Source organism: Anas acuta, chromosome 4 (genome assembly GCF_963932015.1).
Source record: "Anas acuta chromosome 4, bAnaAcu1.1, whole genome shotgun sequence".
In the NCBI taxonomy this organism is placed as follows: Eukaryota; Metazoa; Chordata; class Aves; order Anseriformes; family Anatidae; genus Anas; species Anas acuta.
In genome coordinates this window covers 46,088,585-46,109,222 of record NC_088982.1, presented here as the reverse complement: position 1 = coordinate 46,109,222, position 20,638 = coordinate 46,088,585, and the positions used below count along the sequence as shown (strand labels likewise).

General features: G+C 39.8%; 2 long non-coding RNA genes across 3 annotated transcripts in view; one reads left to right on the top strand and one right to left on the bottom strand.

Moving 5' to 3' along the window:
• LOC137856100 (uncharacterized) overlaps positions 1-20,638 on the top strand; it is a 44,817-nt gene that overhangs the window by 11,458 nt on the left and 12,721 nt on the right. The window lies entirely within an intron of this gene.
• Positions 7,359-20,638, bottom strand: part of LOC137856099 (uncharacterized) — a 272,780-nt gene continuing 259,500 nt past the window's right edge. Inside the window, exon 15 of the long non-coding RNA XR_011096196.1 lies at positions 7,359-10,189. This is a non-coding gene — a long non-coding RNA (uncharacterized lncRNA). The remainder of the gene's footprint in view (positions 10,190-20,638) is intronic.

Sequence of the window (20,638 nt, the reverse complement as noted above, 5' to 3'; positions counted from 1 at the left end):
GTGACTGCGTGCCAGCGGCTCCTCCCTGCCTTTTGCTGCCAGATGTAACACAGTGCTCCTGAAAGGGCAATGCTTTTTCTGCTGGCCTTTGTTTGCTGAGACATTTTTAATGTATACCACTGAATATGCCTGCTCCTGGTTATGCTTTGTGAACATAAATGAACATAAAATTGAACATTAAATGTAAGAAATAGGTAGCAACAGCAGTGGCTGTGGTTCCTCTGGTGTCTGAGCTGGCTCACAGTTATTTAAGCAGCATAACTCTACAGCCTCCAACTCCTTTCTGATGATCCCATCTTAAAGTGGCTGTGGTGCTGATGGGGCCTGTTGGACTGCCCTTGAGTTGGCCTTTTAGCTCATCAGGGATGTGATTTTGAAGGAAATCTCTGGATTGTTTGGGGAAAACTGGAATTTACTTCCCTTGTGTGAACCTCATAGAGATTCAGGATCTGCAGCAGAGAGAGAGTCCCAGCAAAGGACTGTGCCTACTCAGGTGCAGTGGTGAACACAGTGTCATTTGCAGGACAACATTATTGGTTTTGAGACAGCTACTTACAAGGTATTACAGTCCAAACCAATTCTTTTTAAGTCAAAGAGGATATATCTTCTGTGGTATAGGTGCTTCAGTAGTCGCTGACGGGCAGTGATAAAGCTTCAGTGAATCTCCAGTGAATTAAGGTTTCCTGGAATGTAATTTGCCAAAAAGTATGTTACCCTAAATTTTACAACAGTTTTAGAAGCCTGCACTGTGCATTGGTTAGTAGAGATGTGTAAGCTGATAGGAAAGAAGAAAAATTGCCAGGATCCTGGTGTCTCACTGGAAAAGGCAAGGTATTGCCTTATTTGTTGCCAGGTATCCTACGGCCAGTAGCAAGAGCCCTCTTTCGGTGCTTGAGGAGAACAAATGAGAAAAAAGGAAAAGCTGGTAAGAAAGGGGTGTTCAGATGATCCAAATCATTACTGTTCCTTAAAAGCTTCACTTCAGCCAGTCACTTTTGGCTTGTTGATTTTCGGGTTTGGAGATGTCCTCTCCACTCCACACACACAGGCCCGTTTGCTGCATTTCCCCCAGTAACACTGCAGTGCCTGAGGCCAGGGTGCAGCACACTGCTGGTGGCACCAATTCCAAAACCCCTGTTGCATTTGATTCATCTCCCACTAGTGCTACTGCTCCCTGCTTTGCCGCTGGGATTCCCTTGCACTCCTGTTTCAAAATAAATACGCAGGCGTATTTGATACTGACCTGATGGCCTCACAGGATTGCTTCCTATAACCTTAAGATGTTGGCTTGTTTTTCTCCTCATACTGCATCTTACAAAATTATTCTATGGATTAACTTCCCTGCCACTGTAATAAGAAGCACTGCTGTCGTTGCTTAAGGTAACTGGCAGTGAACTTGAGGTCGCTTGAGGTAACTGGCAGTTTGGGGACAGTCCCCACCCAAGAGATGGTAACCCTGTGGCATCCCTGCAGGTGGCTGTACAACCCATGGCTTTGAGAGAGGCCGATCTGATCAGTCCATGACATGTGTTTGAACCAGGTGGGAGTCTGCTCGACTGGCTGGATCTGCCAGGAGCGCTTTGTACTTTTCAAAAAGAGCAGTAGTAAATGCTACAAAGTGAGAGACAAGCTAAGGTCTGCATTAGGGTTATAATGATGGGTTTTCTCAAGATAATTAATGGATTGCATGGAGGAAACATCCTAAGGTACTTCACAGGTTTTTCACTAGAAACCCCTTTTATGTGTGAAAAGGAAGCAAAAAGGCCAAGATGGGAAGAACTGGTTTCAGAGGAAGGTTACCCTGAGAGTTTAGCCAGTGGTTTTCCTCCTTTAGAGCTGGGGAACTTTTTGAATAGCCAAATCTGCTGCTACTTTAGTATTCAGAAGCTCCTGGATTTTAAAGGCATGTGGTCACCACAGGAAGTTATGATGCAGTCATAAAGTATACAAGTGTATGTACGTGTACATTTACTCCTCACCTTTTCTCTTAATAGTCCTTTGTCAACCATTCGTTATAGGGAATAAACCAAAGCTGTCCAGGATAGGAAGAATCTTAGGATACTATGATGATCCCTCTCCTATCCCTCTGCCCCCTTTATTTTTCAATCATTTGTATTTTAGAGGCAGAAATAACTTTAGCAGAGTGGTTCTGCATGCCCGGTTGTGTTACATGCTGTCTGTCATCTTTATGCTGAAGGATCCATACAAATACCAAATTACATAGATGTCTTCAGTACAAAGTCTGTTTCCCTGAAAGGAAAAATACAGTGTAGTTCTCTTGGGAGGAGGGAGCCTAACTGGCTTTGAACTGCCTTTGTAAAAAGGACACAAACTTCTGAATGGCCTTGGAAATTTGTTTTCCAAAAGTTAAAAAAAAATCTACAGACTGAGAAACCTCCCTTAAAAAATCTATAGACTGAGAAAAACTAATTGGGTAAGAACTAGCACATCACATACTGTATTTTGCAGGGACTTGGACAGGTCTTGCAGCTTCTGTGGGTAAATATCTATTAAAAGCTTGATATAAAGAACAGAGCCCTAAGAGGCTGACAAGAAGGAGGAAAAACTGAAAGGGAGAAATATATTGGCTAGAGAACAGGATCAGATAAGCATATTATGCCTGATTATTCTGTTAAAGAGAAACTGATGGTCTCTCAGTGGGAATGCACTGGTGGCTCACTATTTCTCAAAAGAAAAAAAAACAGACAAAAAAGAAAAAAAAGTGTTTTTAACATTTAAAATATTTCTGCTGTAAAATTCGTGAATATTCTAAATGGAAATAGGTAGCTCTGAGATTTTTAGGTGAGATATTGGGTTTTAACAAGCTTTCTAATTCCTGTGTTTTATTAGTCATAATCAATAAAACTGATATAGACTGCAATATTTCTCTATGGTAATGCAAATAGATTGCTCACCAAAAGCTACAACTGCTGCTACCTAAGCTATCCCTACATAAAACCTTTTAACAGTGATAATTTATTGTGTCCTCTGTGTATTTATAGTGTCAGTAGCGCTCTGTTAGAAATTTTGCACTTTGAACCACTTTGATAGAAGAACATAAACAGTCTCTTATGAGGAGTTTAATAATTTAATGGAAGTTCATTGTGCTTACATAAATTTGATTCTTGACATTATTCTGTGGTTGTGGGAAGTTAGCACTTGCTGTCATCTGAGAACTTTTGCAAAGTTTTTTGAAGAAAATGAAGATGGGAGGAGGAGCAGATGATGGGAGAAGCGAGAGCTGAGAGGAAGAGGTTTGGATTTCAAGTGGCCACGTGGATAGGTCTCCCTCACCTCCCGTGCTTTTGGGTCTGTTTTAAGAACAAAATGTGACAATATACTGGGTGTAAATGCTGAGAAGGCGAGTTAGTAAGCATTCCACTTCCATACTAATTTGACACCTGAAGCAAGTCTTTATGTTAACTTTGCTTTGAGGTTGGTGGAAAACATTTTAACACTCAGCACACTTGATTTCTTCTTTTTTAAACTTGGAATAGCCTGGGAATCATTAAGTGCCAAATGCTTTCATCAAGCCCATAAACAAAAGGGGATTCTATAGTAAATCCATTTACTCTCCTGAGGTTTCAACAAAACACATTTTCACTTATTCAAAGTGGAGGAATAAATCTGTAGCTCTTTTTAAAGAGACTCACTTCGGGGCCCTAGGAGGCAGACACAGTACTGGATTTAAAACAAAAGCTGTAACAAAGGCATCCTCACCAGGCTCAGTAAATTGTGCTGACATTTTATACATCTGTAATACGTCTGCATGCGAGAGCTATTCAGCCACTACCCAACCTAGCAACACAGATAGCTGCCTATGAGGGGAAAAATATGTGCTATAGAGATGCTGCATTTTGATTAAATAAAGCGATGTTGAGTGAATCAGCTTCTTGACTGAAAGAAAAAGCTGTGCTCCGGCTCTTGAGGGAGAGAAAATTACTTCTACAGCAATGGAAAGCTCAAACAAACAATCTGGTGTTTTACCTCTATTTAATCACACTGTACTTTTCTTGCGATGTCTTTCTCATCGCAGATCATCTTTATATGTAAACACACTGGTAATTAACCTTGCCTGACTTATTTAACAGTGACACAGTCGCTGCTTGGTAGAGGCTCTTAGCTCAAACACAGGGCTGACATTACTGAGTAAATAAAGCAAAGGGATGCTGGCTGGCTCTGGAGGTTGGCTCTTGCACCAGATAATAACCCTGGATCACAGCTGGTAGGGAACGTATCTATATGCAGGCATCTGTTGTCTTATGTCTTGGAAATATGGACTTCTACATGCATTTTGTGGCAGAGGTTTTCTACCAAGCATCAGGTGGCAGAAGCTAGTCAATCACTAGTTCATTTAGCACAGAATACACGTGTATGTCCTGAAAGACCAGGCTACAGCTTCTATCAGAACTCAGCTTTAACATTTTCAGTTGGTCAGGAAACTAATGGACAAGCACTGCACTTGTCAGGCCCATGTCAGGTGTCCCTCTTGCCGCGGTGAGGGGGAGCAATCAAAGCACTCGGCAGGTACCTGCTTCATCGACTCCATGTGGCTGCTGTCAGTCGAGCAGTGATGTGGGGCTGTGCTGCAGGTGGCCACAGCTAGGTACGGGCAAGTCTTCCACCAGGAAGCATTAAAAATTAAAATTATTATCTGAAGTGTCTTGCTTGCAGAAAGGAGACTTTTTCTGATGAGAAACTCTTTTCAGATTGTTTAAAACAAACACATTGCTAAATTTTATTTATAATGCTGATTCAATGTGTTCTTATGCACAAATAAATTAAAAGATATATACTATTTCTTTAAATTAGCAAGGAGAATTTCTGGTTTCCAGATGTGTGGGGCCAATAGTAGTACTGCTAGGTTTGATGTGTTACTGCTGAAGGCTCTATATCCCTTCCCCCTCTAAAAGCAGTAAACAACAGCAAGGAAAAGCTGCGAACATTGATACTTGGAGCTCAAAATCAAACTTACAGAGGTTCTGAAAATGTCATAGGAATCATTGTATTTATTTGTAAGGAATATCTGGAGCTGGCTACATTATAAGAGAAGATTTGATTTCTTTAAAATGCATTACACTAAATTCATATATAGTATATTAGCTGAACTCAAAAGACAGGGACAGGATCCTTTTTAATGGGTGTTGCTTCATTGAAATTCAAAGTAATTTGGCTTCACAGAAAATGTTGTAGACAGTTGGTAAAACTACATTATTCATTTGATGCCTCCTGTTTCTTTGGACTTTCAGAGGGCATGTTTAGACTTTGTGGTCAGACAGAATCTGACAAAGCAGCCCAGTGCAGCGACTTTGAGAACAAGCACTGCATCTCGGGTCGGTTCTTGCCCAGAAATTACTGACATGGCTTCCTCACACAAGTCACAGGCACAGAACATGAGGAACAGGTCTTCAGGAAGAAACCTTGGGTCCACAACCACAAGCTGGGGCAGTTAGATGAGAATGGAAATGAGAAAGATCAGAAACATGAATTGCTTGTGTCAGCACTAAACTGGAGGAGGGAAAAAAAAAGAAAAAAAAGTAGCTTCCATGCTTGTCTTCAAATTAAAAATAATTTTCTTCATATTAGTAGTAATGGATTATAAAGTGAAAAAATAATTCTCAGTTAAGCAACAAAAATGTTTCGGTGTTGACAGTCTTTGGGGTGTGAAAGGAAAAAAACATGACTTCATTCCAGCAGTGATAAATAACATATGGAACATGAGTTTTCCAGTCGTGTTTACAGAGTACTTTCATGTATGTGTTTGGTTAAGAACTGTTCTAAGGGAAGTAGATTTTTCCTCATCTTTCTGCTTCTTCTCCTGCAGAAACTACCCATCGTATAGATGAGAAGTGCTAAGAATGTTCTCAGTATTACTTTGATTATTGTAGGTAAGCTTCTAAAAGAAGTTAGTTTTTTGTGCTCACCTTCCCGCACAAAACAAAACTAATGCTTTTCTTCTTGAAAGAATAATCTTTCACAGGTACAGGGCTAAGATAGCAGGCACTTCCCAGTTCCTGTGACTTTGCTTACCCCTGTCTAAGGAAGTTAAGCATTCATCCCTTCTGAAAACCAGTCCAAGTCATATATGTAATTCTGCTGTGCTGTCTTGACAGTCATGCGATGTGCATTGAATCTTTCGTCTCTTCTTTCCAGTAACTAAATGAAAAATGCAATTACTTCTGGCTTTTAGGCTACTCAGGGGATGTCTTGACTTGAAGTCATGAACCTTGGCTTGCTTGTGTGCAAAGCACAACTGGGGCTGAGCTGTGAAACGTGGGCTGTGTATAGATGTCATGGAAAGCAGGCAAGGCCAGGTGGTTCAGAGCATCCAGAGGAGACCACGTGGTGTCCTATTTAGACTGATATGGCTTTGTTCTCAATATAGTAGGAGACTGGTTAAAAGTCTGTTTGAAAATAAAGAGAAAATCTACAGCAAAATGTACGACCAGTGTTGTGACTGACAGTTTTATTAATAAGATGATATGAGAGCAATCTTCGAATTTAGCAATAGACTGCTAGGGTTGCTGCTCCCTGTGGACAAGGAAGACACAGAAATCTTAAAAAGAAATTCTTAACATTCTTGTGACTAAGTTGAAAACAGCATTTTATATTCAGGCCTGTTTGGGTTTTTACTGATGAAACAAGAGTCGCATACAGTATCACTTGTACACATAAAATAGTAAGCTTTTCTCGGTCTTAAATATGTTACCGGCATCAGTCTCCCACAGTAACTTTATCAATATGTCTCACTAATGGCAATCAGATCAGCTGTGTGCAGCAATAAATAAAATATTTAATAACCACCCGCAGAAATAGATACGGTAAGCACTATCAATATGATAAATGTGGGCACCATCCATCTTTGTAAACAAGTGCTTCCTGGAAGTGCAATATAAAATATACTTATGAAAGCTGGTGGTAATACAAATAATGGCAATCAGTTCTAATATTCTGACAGATTCAGAATAATTTCAGATGCATTTGCAACAACAGATTTGCATCAGGCTTTTAACTAGTTTAAATATTATAATTTTATAAGGGAAATATCTGTATATGAGCACCACAGCTCACTTGCTGAAAACCTCTACAACAGATGATGAATAATTTCCAAGAAGAAAGCTGGTGGTGCTTGATTAGATGTAACATTATTGTATGTATAACATGCCTGAGAATTAAAATTGGGGTGTTCTTCATCCTAGTTTCTTCCTCATTGGACAATTCATAAAACTTCTATAGCCAAAGGGCATTTTAAAGAGAGATTTTAGCAAAGATTTAGCTAATAATTATCAAGGTTGTGTAGCAGTGTTTTTTCAAAGACAACTGTCAATAGAGGCAAAAATAAATAATAATTCAACAAATGATAGGTAAAATATTTTATTTCTGTGCATTTCACACCCCGTTTGATATCACGTCTATCATGCTAAACCTATACAATAAGGCATATAGGTAGTGAAACCTATGTTAAACCAGTTTTATATAAAACCTAGCATTATAGTTACTTCTTCTGAGCTCTGATTTCTTAGTTTAACTGAGAAGTGCTTTTTCTTACCTCTTCTGGCACAGTGTTTGTTTATTTTTTTCTAGCACTATGTTCATTTTAAAGGAGCAAAGATTGCCTTCTGCTGTGTAACTATGAGGTCTGTTAAGCACAGCTTCACTGCAAAAGTTCTGCAAAGCTGAAAATTATGGGTCTTAGGGACTGCTTATTGTGATCAGTGCTTGCACAGCCGGGAAGGAGAGATTTCTTGTTTAATCTGCACACATTGATTATAAATGGTCTGAACAGATAATCAAGAGAAGTCAATGCTTCAGTTCAAGAATAGGAAAGTTTAAAAAATACTGGGAGGAATATAATGAATTCTTTCTCCTGCAACATTGATAGCTTCCTTTCAGCTACGAAGGGCGCTATGAGCTATCCCTTCCTTTCACAGAGTAAGTGGACAATTAAACTCTATCTGAATAATTCAGATGTGCAGCATGGATTCCTGCACAGACTTCTCCAAGCAATTTCAAATCAGAATGAAAGATATTCATTTCTTTTTCTCACTGTATCTTCTCTACAGTGGAGTGTGAATATCACAGCAGAAATCAGCTGGGTGTTGCACACCCTAAGCAGTTTCATGGGGTGAAAAGAAGTGTGATACCCTTAACTTGCTCAACTTTTCTTGTGTTAAACTGCATTATTATAAACTGAACTGTTTCACCAGTAACTAATTTATTTATAAAAGGATTACAATCAGAAACAACTGATATTATTTTTGAAATGTTTCGCAAATAAAGGAGAGTGCACAGTGCTTAAAAACAGAGCAGAGGAAGATCTGCATGCCATGGTCACCCCAGTACCACTAAAAGGTAGAGGTTTCAAACATCCCGGTGGTAGCACCTCTGCTGGGTTAGCTCAGTGCAGGAGGACAAGTCTTGCTCAACCAGAGCTGTGCAGCGGGACTCAGAGCTGTGCGTGCAATCGCTCTGTCTGTGTTAGAGTGGCTGAGGGCTTCAGAGCTCATTGCTAGGTCAAGTAAACACTGCGTGATCATCAGAAGTAGCTCGTGGAAGGAGGAAAAGATGGCGACTTCCTTTCCAAGTAGGAGGACAGCAGTTTATGATGTAGAAAGGTATGACTTACACCTTATGAAATGTGGCCTTTGATATTTGAACCCACCGTCCTGCTTCAGTACTTCCTGCCTACAGGTTTCTCATTGTTTCAGTTTGTTTCTCTTGGGAGGACTGCACTTTTGGGTAATGGCTCCACTTGTAATTTAAAACAAAGAAAACCCTTTATATGAGCCTCAAGTTAAAGTTTCTACCCAAAGTGTTAGCACATGCAGCTGCTGCGATCGTTACTATTTATTCCCTTGCTGTCGTGGTTTAAGGTGAGACAGTCTTCCATCCGCTTCAGCTAATTATTATTCAGCTAATAAGTGCTTAGATAAATAGTCCATTACTTAAGGAAATAAATCTGAATTGGGACTCTGTAGACTTCTGGACTTGTATACATAATCCCATTGCCCAAATAATGGTGGCTGGGTAATGTGTTTCTTTGTGGGCTGTTTGAGCAGAGTTCCTGGGACCTGAGCTTTGATTTGTTTAAAAACCTTTGAGCATAATTGCAACTTTAGGTTCATAGTTCCACATAAGCTTACTGGGGGAAAAACAAACAAACAAACAAAACATATCAAAACGATCCAGAGCAGAAAGTAGTGTTGTGCTGGGACTCGGGAGTCTTGGCTGCATGGAGCTTGTTGGTTCCATCTTTTGTAAAATGCAGGTGAGAGTAGTGCCCCATCACAAGGTTTGGAGGCAAATATTTGAAATAATGGTAAGGAAAAGGGCTCTGTGGTAAATAGCTGAAGGTGGAAGGGAACGCATCTAAAGTTCTGACGAGTAGTTTAATAATGCACTTGTACAATTCTGTCACGTACTTTTACTTTGCTTCTTGCTGTGCTATTTTGTTTTTGTTTTATAAGTAGTAGTGATCCTAATTTGAGTTTTGTATTAGCTGTATACTTTAAATGGAGAAGAAAAAGACAACTATTTTGTATCCCTAGTGAATGCTGTTAATGAGTTTGCAAGAAAAATGCAACTCATAAATGGTCTTAATGGAAGTCTACTACGCTATCTAGAATGTGACAGCAATTGGGACAGGAGAATTTCAGATTATAGGGGAAATGAAGACACGAGCACCTCCCAAACAAGCAACAGTCTATTCTAGGTCAGATCTTCCTGTTTGGGGTGTTTCATTCAAGTGGGAGAATGTGGTAGTGTAATGAATATGGCAGGTGAGTATAACTGTTAGTGGCTAGTAGCTCATATTCTTCTGAGATGTCAAAGCAGAATATTCTGGACCATCAAAATAATTATTTTAAAAATAGAGGAGAAAGTGTACTGCCATTCCAGTGTAAGTGCAAAGAGTCCAGATGTAGATTGGCAAAACAAGGTAGCTTTGAGAGAGCCATTAAAACCAAGCAAAACTGAAGACCAGAGAGGAGGAGCAAGCTTTCTGGGATGGCTCAGGCACTTGTTGACACTCCAAAGCTGCAGACACACTGCAATCAGGAAACTAACATTAGCGTAGACAGGATGCATGAGTCAAGGAGATTGAACTGAGATGAAAAACATGGGATTCAGGCATCTGCCACTCGCCAATTGCTGGGCACTATTTGTGGTTCGTGCTGCTGATCAGAGCATACTGGAAAAGAAACAAAAATAGCTTAAATTGGGTTAACAGCTAACGTCTATCATGTGACTTACTGAAAGAGAGAATTGTTTAGTGGTAAGGACATGACTGGAAGGGGCAGTAAGGGAAACTCTCATAGTGGTGCGTTGCCCTTTTCGTCCACCAGCCCCCATTGCTGGATCTGCTCATCTCAGCTGGTGAGGTTTACCAGCCCGAAATACTGAGTGTGGCCTGACAAGCAAAGCAAGCCCCAGGAGCTGCAGCCTACATTTTGCTATTTTCTTTCAAAATGGGTTTTCTTCCAAATTACCACCTAGACCCTGTAGGTATTCAAAACAGACATGGTGACACGAGCCGTTTATATGGTTTCATTTGGGCTGGATTAAAACCAAAAGATCCAAGTGACCTTGCTCGGGTCTAAGAACAGCAATTCCTCTTTCTGAACATGTTTTGCTTTAGTAACAACACTTGCAGGTGTTTGGGTGGATGGATGTAGTCAAACAGTTCAACAGGACGGAGCAGGAGCTTTGCATTTAACATGTGCCAGCTATACTGTGAGTTTGCTGTGAGCTTTAGATATATTGGTAGCAAAAGACAACTATTTAGACATGAATCTGCTCTGAGCACTCAGTTTGGATAAACACACAGTAAGTCTTGCTCTTGCTACCTTCCTGAGCCCCAAAACTTTGTCTGAAATGTAATTCCTACTCTGAGATATGCATGTGAATAGACTTTTGACATAATTTGACAGCATGTATTTAAATACCTTTTTCATTGTGTTTCTGGTATCTGTCAGACAAGGAATCTGACTCTTCCTTTGTAATGTTGTTTCTACAACAAGCATAAATTTATTGAATTTTTACTTCTGACCTGTGTAAGCTGTTTTGGCATCTCTGGCATTTTCTAGGAGCAAGTTGTTCTCAAACTCCACAGTTTTTCACTCTGTGAGTTTTTTTTTGTTTTGTTTTGTTTATTTCTGTGACATTTTTAATCCACTCGGATATGTTAGATAATTCTAGACAATGATAAGCTGATGCTCTGAATATGCTGATGCTTGTCTCTTGTTATTGAAAAGATCTGTGCAGCGCTGAAAAAGATTTTTCTTGTGATTGAAATTCCTTCTCTACAGAGAAGACAGATTTCAAAGTTTCCAAAATAGCTTGGAAAAACAGTGCAGAAAAACTACAGAGAAAAACTGTCGGTTATTTTAAGACTTACTGTAGGCATCTGTCTGAAAACAGTCCTTGTGTTTGCTGTCCAGAAATGCTCAGTTCTCTGGTTTGTATTTTCTAAAACCTAAAGCTATTTATAGTTTGGACTCTGAATTGTAGCATTTTTGCCTGCTTTACCTTTTTCTCCTGGATCATAGAGTAAGTAGAAGCACTATTTGCATTTATTTGGACAACAAAGCTCAAATCTGAGGGGTGGGACTGGTTGGCTGCATGTACATGAAGACAGTTTGAATCCATGTATATATGTTGTCACAAATTTATAGGCTCTCAGTGTCCTAAAGCACTTTTGGCCCAGTGTTTATACAAAAAGTCTTATCTGACCTTTGTGTTTACATAGCATAATGGATTTGCCTTTCAAACACTGATCAGCAATGGAGGTTATCTTTGATCTCCCTAATTGTATCATGTTTTTGTCCCGTGAATGAATTTGCCAGCTTTATTGATAAATTCCTGACTGGGAATATCCCATTAACACATTCTGGGGATTGAATTAACTGTCCATGTCATTAGGCCAAGCAAAACCTCACAAACAGTGTTTAAGAGACTTGCTGAACTTCTAACAGAAACACATTTGTTATGTTTACTTTATCTCAAAAGCAAAAGCTAATAGAGTATGTTTGTTGCTTACTGGGCATCTCAAATCCAAGTATTTTCTTTGCCTTATAAGGTAGATTTTGCTCAATAACTGCCTGACACTTTATTTAACTAGGTTGGTGCAGCCAAAGCGTTTTTGCCAAATTACAATTAGGACATCTACTGTCCAGAATATTTATTGTAATGCAGCTCAGTTATGTGAAAAACAACTTTTAAATGATGTGACTGTGACTGTTTTATAGCACTGTTTTACGTTTGGTAGTAGCAGTGTTTCTTTGAAGATTTCTAAGGTTTCCTTTTCATTTCTCCTGAAGTTTTTTTTTTGTATTTTTCAAAGCGCCCAAACATCCAACCCTTCAAGTGAATAACCACAGAAAATGCATAGGAGATTATTCTCTGTGGCTATCTCAATAATGTAGTGATTCGTGAGATGCTTTCAAAAAGGCTTTCTTGTATGATTTCGAGATACAGACATTTGTTGCAATATGTTGTAATTACTTAGATAAATCTTAAAATACATTGCAGGAGGGCCCAGTCTTTGACTGTGTCATGATGGTGTCTGGTGCATGTGAGATGTGGAGGCAGAAGCAATATATTCAGTCTGCTCCTCAGCCTTCCAGTCACTGAGACGAGCTGTTACGCTATCTGCAGCGGTTTAATGGGCTGTGTACGCCAGCTGACAATCAGCAGGCGGTAGCATTGGCTCGGTGTATTTTTTTTTTTTTTTTTTTTTTTTTATTCTGAACATTTTTCCACCTCCTGTTTTAAGGAATCCTATCTAGGGACTGAACTGAAATCCAATGTTCTTTTAAATCCACATCTGATGTTGGGTCACCCTGACTTTTGTTTTAGAAGGTGAAAACAGGAGAAGATCTGGCAGGAGGGTGAGATTTGGGACTCCCAACTCTTGCAGAGGGTCAGCTGATGGAATGCAAATCACAGAGCAAATGGTTATAGGCAGTAGCCACCCTTGTGGCTTCATATAGTCTAAGGCTAAAAATAGGAACTATTGCTGCTTCATATTATTTCTGCATCGGCTGTGACCCCTTGGCCGACAAGCCCCATGCATCTCCAGGGTTTGACCCTTGTTTGATGTTAGTGGTCAGAACTCTGAGGTTTTCTGTAGGACTGGGGAGAAGAGCTCTTCTGGGAGGTGCTCTCCGATCAGGTGGCAGTGAGCAGAGGTTAAAACATGGAGGTAAATGTCAGTGGCACCCTCAGGGCAGAGCCACGGGCAGGTGGTGCTGGGCTCTGTCCTTGGTGGGGCCACCACCAGGCTCAGATCTGCAGCCTGGATGCATGGTTGGTATGAGAGAAGTCACTTGTCAAATGTGTTTCCTCTTCTATTATCACTTTCTTTTGGCTCTTGGCCTTCATAGGGTACTTGTACAAATTGTTCTGTTATATCCATGTTTGGCTGTATTTCACAAGTTACTTCTGAACTGATAGAGCTCTAAAATTTCTTAGAATAATGAGAATAATAATAATCAACTGATTGGGATTTTTTTTTTAAGGTTTTCACGATCCTAGGTTTTGTCTTATTAGTGGTTTTTGCTCTTTTTTTTTTTTCTTGGTTGATTGATTATTTTGTTGTTGTTTGCTGCTAGTGCTGTTATTACCACTACTTGCTCTACTATTAAACTCAAAATGATGAAGGCTTATTTATTTACTAATCATCATCTAAAAAGAAAAATAAGTTTAAATGAGACATTTCAGTGGATCTATTCAGGTGTTCAGAGAGAGAGGTCTGTATCAGCTATTCTGGCTGATCAGTAATATTTGTTTCACTTAGTGTTACGGGGCCTTTCTGAGTTCTGTCCCAGCCTCCAATGTAGAAATGCAATTCTCTGTGTTTGCTGTTTTCTTGCTGTGAAAAGTCTCAAGCTAGTGGTTTGGGCAGGTGGGCTAGGCAAAGCACAAGAGGGAGCAAGCACTTATAAAAGCAAGAAATAGGAACTAGATATCTGGACTCCAAAAATGCTACCATGCCGATTAAAATGAAAACACAAAACCTGAGCCTTTCATCTGATCTGAAGCACGAATACGAGTTCATTTTGAGTTTACAAAGTTGAGAACACTGGCATCCTTCAGACTTCTTTGGAAAAGCAGCCAATTCAAACTTCCTGAGAGTGAAGTTTGTGGGAAGTGGTTTAACGTATTAGAAAAGTGTTTTGAACTCCAAACAGAATAAGGTATTATGCTCAAAGATGATCCTTACGCTTACAGAAGGAAACTACAAATTGTGAAACATTTGGGGAATGGCTTGATGTGTGCAGCTCTTCAAAATATTCTCATCACTGGGAACGTCTCATTAAAAGAATCTGTTTGTCCCTGGGCAAATAAAGAAATGGGAAAGAGCTTTCAGACGTAATCAAATGTTCATCCTTACAGACCCTTTGGAACAAACTGAACTTTAAAGATTGATTTGACCACACTAGATTTAAAAAGAAAAAAAAAAAGGGGGGGGGGGAGAGGGAGAAAAGGGGGGGAGCCACCCAAACCCATACAATTATCTCCTTGGAGCCATACACGAAATGGCATAAAGGCCTACTGTATAATGCACTCTACAGGGACACGCGAGGTATACAGAGCCAAAGAGCAGGGCGGGCACAAGAAGTGATTTTTACCTCAGACAAGCATTGAGTTAGCAGTCAGGGTGCCACCAATCAGCCACAACTGCACGTCAGAACGGGAGCTTTGGTTTCCGTCCGTGCTTCTGGTACACGGCGCCACAAACGCTGGTCGGGCTCCGAAAACATAACTGGTGGTGTACAGTCCTTGCCATCTCGCTGACATTGACATCACCATGCCACTTGTGAAGATAGCTATCAAGTCACCCCAAACAGCAATAAAAGACTGAAAAATTGAACTAACCCCCCCCCTTTTTTTTTTTTTTTTATTTAATCTTGTACTATTTTTTAAACAGTGATTTTTAAAGGCTTGTCTTGTATTCCCAGCAGTATAAGTTAGACGAGCAGTAGTTTGTAAACAGATATTCTAACCATGGACATGCTGCCCTTGAGCTGTAGGGCACTGCTCAGCTGTAGGTGACGTGTTACTGTATATTTCTGTATTGGGACAGACTGCCTGCCCTTACTAAATCATTACATATTCCCCCAAGTTGAGCTGAGTAAACGTATAGTTAAATCTCAGAAAACTTTGTTTCCTTCTGAAAAGAATTAAGTGGCTACTATTTTGAAATGTTTTAAAAATATGTAATGGGAACAGACTTCTTGGTGCCTATTCCAGAATTAAAAATTGCTAAAAGCACCAGACTCCATTTAGCATCATGTACACCTGCACATGTGCGCTGTTGCATCAAGCATAGATATTTTTGTAATGTTAAAAGATTAATTTTGGAATATAGGTGAACGTTTATCTATAGGGGTCATTAACAAAAGCTGATGTGTATTTCTAATGGTTATCTTCTTAAATGAGAGCTTTCAGTCTGCCTTAGATATACGTATGCTATACTGGCAAGTCCATGAGACTGGAAGTCTGGCTGTCCAGGAAACAAAGCAGTGAAAGATGTAGAGAAAATGTCCAGTCGAGGGTACAGGGAAGAACAATTTCTGTTCATGAATTCTTGGAGATCCTTCTGCTCTCAGCTCTGTGTCACACCTTTTTCTTGTTGGGTCAGAAGCTAAGTCTAGCTGTCTATTTGTGTGTTTGGCATTTAAAGATGCAAAAGACATTTTCTGAAATGCTTTTCATATCATTCATCTGGCTTCTGATACTGATGGTTAGAAACAAGCATCTCAAAAATGATAGGAATATTGATTTCATGGTCAGAATGCCTCACAGGTATCAATGGACTAACTTTATGCATTGGCTATATCAAAAGCGATACATGTGAAATTATCTAAGAAAACAGAATGTTTCTAGGCTTGTGAAGTTGTTTTGGTTGGTTAATTGCTGTTTTGTAAAGTTTTATTTTCGGTAATTGGGGGAGGTGTCTATTTTTGCAAGTTGCCCAGACCCCAAAGGATGCAAGATTTTTTTTCAGTAAATACAAAAGCCAGTTGTGGGTAATGTAATGCGCTTCCTGAGGATAAGGTAACAACAGGTAGTAGTGGAGAGAGATCTGTTTCTCTGTGTTTGTTCAGTGGATTAGGGTCCTTTTTTCATTTAGTCATCGACGTTCTCTACTAGAGGGGGGAATAGGATGTGATCAGCATGTTACACACAACCATTTCTTGTTGTATCTTGTTCAGAATCAAATCTCTGCAAGAGTTTTGATTTCTGCTTTCACCAATCTGAGATGAAACCTCCAATTCTTGCTCATTTCTGGATCCAGGGCTGTTCAAAAGAGTGTTTTTAACGTTTTTACCCTGCTACTTGGTTGCTTTCACTAGCTTTTTTGGAAATGCAATGCTGTTGCATGGACAGAAATCAGATAAGAGTGTTTTGTTCTCTGGTATTTAATGGATGAGAAGGGAAGATTTACCATTGTTTTTATAACTCCCTCTGCAAAAGTTCTTGAAACAAGAAAGCCCTTTCCAGCACCTCCTCTACTGAAAGCAATGCGGGTATGTTCTGTTGCTTTTCAAGTAACAGAATTTATGAGGCTTTGAATGTGGTGAAGGCTTATTGGAAGGATATCAAAGGCTTCTGTGACTTTGTTTTCCATCCACGGTGTAAAGGCCCTTCATGGACATTGAGCAAGGGACTGTAGCACTCCCCATCCTCTATCAGAATATCAGCACTGTACCTCACTAAATTCTCAGGATTAATCATGAGCTGAAATTAGTTTAGCAGCATTCGAAAATCTATAGTGAGAGTCTCCTCAATGTGCAGTAGTTTGGCTTAGCTGTCTGTTGTTAGCTGGTTTTGTAACAGGGAAGAAATTCTGCTGAAATTAAGACTTGCAGACTAAGATGTTCCTTTGGGCTGAAGCCACAGGTGACTGCAGAAGCTCAGCTGAAAGCTGACTGCTCTGATAGTTTCAAACATACCAGAATAAAACCTAAATGGATTTTTTAACTTGTGATTCTAGTTTTAGACAATGCATATGGCAATAGGTCTGGTACATGTTTAAAAGGATGCGTCTTCTTCCTGTTCAGTAATACTGAAGGACACACCCTTTAAGACATTCTGCAAGATGCAGTAGGTGCATCTTCGTTTACTCTTTGTTACGAGTCCTTTCACATATCAGGGACATAGCTTAAGAGTTGTGCTGCATGAGACTCTAAACTAGATCCTTTAGATCCCTTCCTCCCCCCCTACCCCCCCCCCAGTATCTCGTGGTGGTGAGGGAAATAGATCCTGGGATTTGTATGTGCATGTGGTAACTATTAACCCAGTGCACTCAGTGCCTCGGGATCAGTGAACTGGTCTGTTCTAGCCTATGCCTATACCTCCTGGAAACATGTACGACTTCCCATGGAACTAATTCACCCTTTCAGAAAATTGACTGTGAATTCAAAGACTGAGTAAGAATCCAGTAATTCAAAATCATAAGGATCTGAGCAGAAGCTGGTTGTGTGGGTGAGGCAGGAGGCTTTCTTTGATGTCTTTCCATCTTCCCTGCCTGGATGTGTCTGGCACCGAACACGCTGTCTATGCCACACTTCAATCTCTTTTTCCAGCCCTGGAAGTCACTATTACTTGCCTGCTCACGCCCGCCTGGCCAGCGGCTGCTGCATAAGAGGAAGCCCCTAAGGCTGCTGATAGTGCATCCTGCCTTCTCCTCTGCCAGCGAGGAGGACGGGGAAGGAAGGCACTAAACTGACATCCTTCCTTGTGTGCTGTAGCTTTAGCCAGCTCTACAGCAATGACTAAGAGTTTTTTGTGCTTCTTATCAAATGCAGTTTGCAATTTCAGTTTGGGCACTCGGCTTCTACCACCAAAACTTGTCCTGTTCTATGCTGTGAAGTGAAAGGTCAGGGTTGCAGCTCTAGCCAAAAACAGCACATGAGACAGGAAATAGCCGGAAAACCAGATTTTTATTTTTATTTTTTATTTTTTTTTTTGTAAAAAGTTAATGTAATCTTTCATTGTGAGAAGAGTAGTGAAATATTTGTAATACTATTTGATTCATGTTCACAGAGTGGGACAGTATTTTTATAAGGGGGTGAAGAAGGTGAGAAGAGAGAGAGAAATGTTTAATATTTATAAAAAGCATATACAGTGAGTAGGTTGAATTCTTTTTATCTATCTGCTTGCATGAAAATCAGTTCTGTGAATGTGTGCTCTAATGGGAGGTGAGAGAAGCACAATCCATATGTCTCAATATTACAAAACAAATGCCTGTGATGAAATTGATTTTATACAACTCTTCTTAATGTTATTTGGTGGTGGGTTGCTAGAAAGAAAATTGGAAACAATTGTGGCATATGCCTAATTTATTATGTTATTGATTTCTGAGGGATTACAGACATTTGCTCTTTATTGGCATACTCCCTCAGAGAGCTCATTCTTTTCCCAGTCTAATTATTTTCCTATGCACTCCATCTCTTGTTCTCCACCTGTAATGGAGCATGCTTAGTCCATTGAGGAGGTTCTTGTCTTGACATGGAGAGACAAGGTTTTTCCCCTCATGGAATATACTACTTGGAAGTAAATAATTTATGGAAACAGTTCAGTTTCAATGATGTAATTATGGGCCGAGGCTCCTGCCAGCCTGTCTATGAAGCTCCTAAGTAGAGTGGTGGTGGTATGAAATGGATCCTGAGCTGGAGGTCACAGCTTCCATACACAATGCAGACCTCTGCTGGTTTTACAAACCATCAAACCTAAACCCTTCCCAACGTTTTAAAGAACTAAAACATAAAAATTGAGCTTATGACCAGTTATTCTACAGCACTACAAAGCGCTAACCTACAGGCCACCAGAGCAACGGTTGCTTGAATGGCCAGAGGCTTCAGAGCAAGACCTGAAGTCTCCACCTGAGGGAAACGTTCCCTTTCAGTTTTGTTTTATGTGTAGATTAGAGCTTCACTGCAAACCTTCATTTCAATCTTTCTGCTATCTGTCCTGTGCTGGTTGTAATAGCAGTAGTGATTTTTTTATTTTTTTTAATAATAATATATATTGGACAGTAGAAGACAGCTAAGCAGGTGCAGTACTACACAGTAACTGGTGGGCTTCTCATGAATTTGTTCTCCATGCTTGCAAAGAACATCATGAATATAATTCTGTTAACAATGGCAGAGCGGGGATGTTTTGATGGGAAAACTTTGAACTGATTCATTCTTATTCTGGAAGCAAGAGAAAAGAGATTTGATTGATACAAAAAAGAGCCCTGAATGCAGAAAGTAGATGTAGAATACACCTCCACTTGGAGGATACGTTGGATACGTTATTTGGTGGTTTACATGTTTTTCTGAGTTTTCTTCTAGTCTAATACTCTTTCTCCTTGCATAATGTTTATATTCAAAATAATCCTTTCTAACACTGGCTTACACTGTTTGTTTGTACAGGCACCTAGTGTTGAGAAAGGTACACTCAGATTTCTACATTTTTCCATAATTCCATAACAGCAAGGTGTGCCACTTGACCTGCAAAAAGCCACAAAACCTCTCAAAGGGAAGCAACCTGCTTACCCCAGCCAGCACGTACCGGCTATGACATGCCCTACCCTGCTGTCTTTGCTAACGACAGTTCTGTCTCAGTTTGGTCTTCCCTTATGTTATGAGCTTTGTTATAGAGGGGGATATTTTAAGAAATAAGCCTTCCCAAATAACATCACTTCCCAGCATTCCTAGCAGGGCTGAGTGGGAAAGGACAACCAGGAGCCAACACAAATATCATTTGAAAGGATGGGACTCACAAAGGACTGAAATAAATATCAGTCCCTAACAACACTTAAAAACTACATTCTGTGCAATCATATTTTTCTGGTACTTCATTTTAAGTACCATTTCTAAAGGTAAAACTTCTACCTTTAGTCTAAGTTAACTAACTTTGGCTTTTTATTTCAGTAATGTGTATATTTTAAAAAAAGGAAATATTGTTAGTTTAGTTAAAATGATCATCTAGTTGCAATTGTCTGTTTTCATCCTCCAAATGAGTAGTGTAAGGCTCGAGCTTTTTAATTTCTCCCACTTTACACAGTAGATGAGCAAAACTAATTTTAGAGGTAATTAAGAAAGGAGTAAGGCCTCAGACTGAAGTTATAGCATTCAGGGCCATAGCACTCACCAGGAAACACACATGGATGTATAGCCAGTGAGGGGAGATACGAGTTAAGACTATGGATCCTGGTCTTGGTTCATCCTGTTAAAGTGACGTGGCATGAAATAACGCCCCCAAATGAGTGACTGTTACTCACCAAGTTGTTCATCCTTTTTCCATGTTCTACCTGTCCTTTGGGAAGAGAAGTCTACTTAAGCTAAAGCCAAGAACTTGCTTGCATTTCAATATCTAAAACACTTCTAGGTTCTGCTGACTAACTTGGCTTTGTTTAAAGAAACAAAGCAAACAAACACGGAGAAAGTTAGCTTTGTGCTTTGTACCATTGCCCAGAGTTGAGTGTGCATGTAACCAATATCCATAATTAAATGATAAAGGAAATGCTGCATGCAGTATTAGTTGGTGCATGGTAGTTTTCATGCAAAATCAAAGTCTACAGTAAGTATGTCTGTAGCTTTTTCCTTTTTTTTTTTTTTTTTTTTGGAAGCTCAAAATGTTGGGT